Below are 5,385 nucleotides of genomic sequence, written 5' to 3'. Positions count from 1 at the left end.
AATGTAATGTAAAAGTTGGTTAATACAATTTTAAATTAGTGTAAGAATATGGTTAATAGTGTGTATTTTATTGATTAATGAAATAGAGAAATTGATTAATAAATCATAAGTAAAATAATTGGTTAATAAGTTAATACAATTGTAAAGTTGGTTAATGACACAACCTTATATTTATGTTATAAAATAAATTTTAAAAATAATTTCATAAAAATAATTTTTTAAAAATAATATTATTTTATTAAAAAATACTGTTCACCGTATAAATACGGTGAACAATATATACGGTGCAAGTAAGTATGGGTGTAGGAAAGGGAAGTCAAGATAACAAACATGTTTTGTTAAATATGACTCAGAAAATTCCAAGAGGTTTTAAGTTCACCTTGTTATTGTAGGTAGACAATTAGGATGCGGAGGTTTTAGATATTATTGAAAATTGAGTTTTATTATTATATACTGACTCGTGCATGTGACTCGTCACTCGTGCATGTTAGATAATTATATCATTTTTTCTATTTTGAATAAAATATAATTAATTTTAATTTGCATGACTGTAACTCACCTATCGTGAGTAGGGAATTATATAAATTTTGTTTACTAAAATAATTAAAATTATTTTAATTTTAATAAATATTATATTTATAATAGTTATACTCTATCCGATTTGTTATTATTAATATAATTTGTTTTGTTCAATATACTTGTGATTTATGATTATGTAAATTATAGTTCGAATACCCTATCGATATTAGAATTTTGGTGACATGATATTTGTACATTGTTATCCTATTTTCTTTTAAAGACATGTAATATTTTAATTTTATAAAATCCAATCATTTATTTTAAATATTTTTTCATTAAAATGGATTCCAATTTTCTATGTATTATGTAAGTGATGACATATCCTATCCGTGTGACGTTACTTGACATGATCATTATGTGATAGAGAAAATAATTGGATATTTGTTTAAATATTTTCAAATTTTAATTTAATAATTCAACTATTATCCTCTATCAAATGAGAGAATTTAGCATGTCAATTGTATAGAAAGAAAAAACAAATAGTATTATTTTATAGAGACTTATATTGATGATATTATAGTCTTATGTTATTAATAAAAATTCATGACTATTTGTGGTATATTCTCAAGAATAGTTAAAATTAAGTCTCATATTTTTTTCTCTGCGTGTGATATGTTTTTCAATTGTGTGTGATTATAATTGTAGCATTTGAGTTATGAGTGAGTTATTAAAATGTTGTATATAATCCTATATTTAAAACTTATAATTATAGGAATTTGATCTCACTCAAATGATGACAAGCCTCTTTTATATGACCGTCATACTCTTTCACGTGAAACTATGTAAATAATGATATACTCTATTTATGTGCAAAATATGTGGTTGAGTTTGTAAAACTATAATGATTATATATTATACAACCACTTCTCTATATAGTTTTGCACTAAAATTAAATCACATTAATATCTCATTGTTTAAATATAATCAGAGTATTTAATACTAGTGGACTCTGATAAATCATTATCCTATTTATAAATATCGGATAAATGGAAGTGCATGTGTACACAATTATATATCTGATATTGTCATGTATTCTTGCGCGCACTATAAAGTATGATACATTCTAAGAAGGCTTCAAAATACACAATAACTCTAAGAAGTCTTATTCTACTTTACCAAGATATATATTATTCTCTTAATCTCGAAAAGCATCATAACATTATGTTTATGTCACTCTCGTTGGAAAATGCACAATAATTCTTTTTTTTTTGGCTTTATACCACCGGTTTAGTCCGGTTCGGGGGCGAGTTCTGGCATCAAGTGGTTCCATCCCCCTCCCGATCGCAGTTGCGGGGATCGAACCGCGGTTCTCCCTACCAAGTGCACAATAATTCTTTTAGCAGATACAATAATTCTTTACTACATTTAATAGCTAATAGGTTTGGGAATGTGAAAAGGAGTTGGGTTAATTACATTATTGTGTTATTTTTTTTGTTGTTTCCAAATTAATTGAATCAACACGTTTATATCAAAAATTTCAATTATATAATAATATTTTAATAGTTTAGTAATTATACTTTCTTATTTTATAAAACGGGATTGCACTCTTTATTTTTATATAATTATCATATTTAACTTTGATCATTAATTTTATATAATTATATAATTTCACTCTTTATCTTTTACATAATTACTACTATTATATTTAGCTTCCATCATTAACTTTGATTACTAATAAAATTTATATTTATTCTTAGAAATTTAGAATACCATTTAATAATATCATTTAGTATAAAAATTTAAAATATTTTAATGATTAACTATCATTTAGCATAGAAACTTGAGATATAGAGAATATATATCATCTCTATATATATACCCAACGCATACAACACATACCTCTATGCATTCTAAGATTTTAAAATAAATGTCAATTAATTCAGTCATTAGCTATAATTTGAATCCTCAATAATTTGAATCTGGTGAGGATTTTCTCAATATTAATTCTTTTAAATAATACCTTTATTATATTTAACTGAAAAAAAGGAAGGATTTGATTTCACTGTACATGAATAAAGTGTACTTCCTCATCATTAATTCTTTTAAAAAATACCTTTATTTTATTTTTGATTCGGTATAACTTCTGTTTAGTTTTAAATATCTCTATACCAAACACGTTTTTAATCAATTTGTCCTAAAATTGATATTCTTTTTTGTTATTAAGTTTCAGTATTATTTTTTTAATTTTTTTTAAAATCAAGAAAAATAATAATATTTATTTTTATTATTCTTTGACATATAATTATGCTGATAATTTAAATTTTGAAATTTACTTTAAAAATTAAATTTTATTCTTATCTTTTAATTTTTATGAAAAAGACGCTAAAAAATAATACTTAATTATTTTATAGTTATATGATTTACATATACTAAAAAATGAAAATACATTTCATAAAATTTTATATTAAATAAATTATATGAATATATTGATTTTATTGACATAAATTAAAATTCTAATTTATATATATATATATATATATATATATATATATATATATATATATATATATATATATATATATATATATATATATATATATGTATAAAAGTTTACTTATTTATTACTATTAAATTATTAATTAAAATAATTAATATTTTTAGTTTATGAAAGGATTTTAATATTAATTTGTACCCTTTATATTTGAAAATAACTTATAAAAATAAAAATAGATTTCACAAACTTTTATATTATATAAATTATATGAGTATATTGATATTATTGACATAAATTTAAACGAATTCTAATATATAACATAAATTATATGAGTATATTGATATTATTGACATAAATTGATTTATGAGTGAATAATAAAAATTAATATCCATTATGAATCAATTAATTATATAAATTTTTGGTTTTGTATCAATTATTACCAATTATTAATTCCATACCAATTATAACACATATTCTCAAATATTTTAGATTAAATGTAATAAGTTGTTTTTTCAAATATGCAAAACATGAAAAACATAAAATTGTTGAGACCCTAAACATATAATCACTCAATAAATTTTAAGCGCTAATTAATTATTGTAATTCAATTTTAATTTATTTTATAAAATTAGTTGTAACATAACATAAAAAAACACCAAAAAATAATTATTTTTTATTATAATTAATACACACAAAATTTTAATAATGCATGAAAACAAATTTAGTCACATTAAATAAAAATATAGAAAATATTATATAATAATTATATATCTATCAATTTTATTTTATATCTGATGTACTTTTTAATTTATATATATATATATATATATATATATATATATATATATATATATATATATATATATATATATATATATATATATATATATATATATATATATATATATATATATATATATATATATATATATATATATATATATATATATATATATATATATATATGTTACATTACCAATAGTAGATTTATATTAGTAAAAACTTATATTAAAGGATGCACAGAAATAAGTTTAAATCACTAAATTATATAATTATTAAATTAGATTAGTCAATATAAATGAAAATGTAATGCGTTATAATCCATATTTTTTAAAAAATTAATACAAGTCATTTGATTTTTGATATTATGAATAAATTTGATTTCGAGTGAATAATGAAAATTAATGTGAATTATGATTCAGAATTGGTTAAAAGTCATATGTTCAATTCCATATAAAAAATAATTTTGGCTTGTTTGATATTATTAATTCAGAATTGTTTAAAAATGAAATTATAATTAAAAATTAATTTAGTATTAAAAAATGAAAAATAAAAAATAAAAGTCAACGTGGGATTATTTTGTGAGGAACCAAAATGGGTCTTCACTCATATATATATATATATATATATATATATATATATATATATATATATATATATATATATATATATATATATATATATATATATATATATATATATATATATATATATAGGGAGCGTATCCGGTGAGAACTAATAATTTTGTGAGAAATGAGAACTATTAATATCAATAGTTAGATCTAATTAACGCTTAAGATTTAAAGATTCCATACTAAGAGCACCTTACTGAATTTTTTTTATATTGAACTTAATTATGTAAACATTTCATAAAAAGAAAATGTTACATAAAATAATTTTATGATTATTTTTGTTAAGATTAATATGTAAAAATTCCATAAAAATAGATTCTTACTCAAAATAATTATGATTATTAAATATTTTTCTACTATGTTTAATATTTAAAATTTTTATAACAAATAATCTTATAAAAATAATTTCCTATTTGTTATTATTATATTTAATATTGAAAAATGACAATTTAAAACTAATGATAATTCAATGCAAAGAGCTATATATCTTACGTTAATTTCTTACTTAATAATTTTTACTGCAATTATTAAATTGTTAATAAAATATTGAAAATGTAGTTTGATTTTGGAAGCAAGTTTAGAAAATTTTATTTATCAAAATATATTTTGAAAAAAATATAACTATATAAACTGGGAGATACAACGTTAAAATATATTTAAATCAAATTAAATTTTTAAGAGATAATATTTTTTAAAGAAACTTATGAAATCTTTTTATTACTAGGAATATGTGTAAAAAATATATGATTCTGATTATGTTAAATTTAATATTATTTTTCTGGATTTTTTTTGTATTCTTCAAAAATATTTATAGTTTATATCATTTTTATTTTAACTAAAAAATTTAAATAGATTTAAATTACGTTTTATATTCATATCCTAGCTAAATTTTAAATATTTTTATAACAAATATTTTATATTCATATCCTAACTAAATATTAAATATGTTTATAATAAATA

The sequence above is a fragment of the Vicia villosa genome, linkage group LG7 (assembly GCF_029867415.1).
Source record: "Vicia villosa cultivar HV-30 ecotype Madison, WI linkage group LG7, Vvil1.0, whole genome shotgun sequence".
NCBI classification, from domain to species: Eukaryota; Viridiplantae; Streptophyta; class Magnoliopsida; order Fabales; family Fabaceae; genus Vicia; species Vicia villosa.
Note: the sequence above shows the minus strand (reverse complement) of the source record.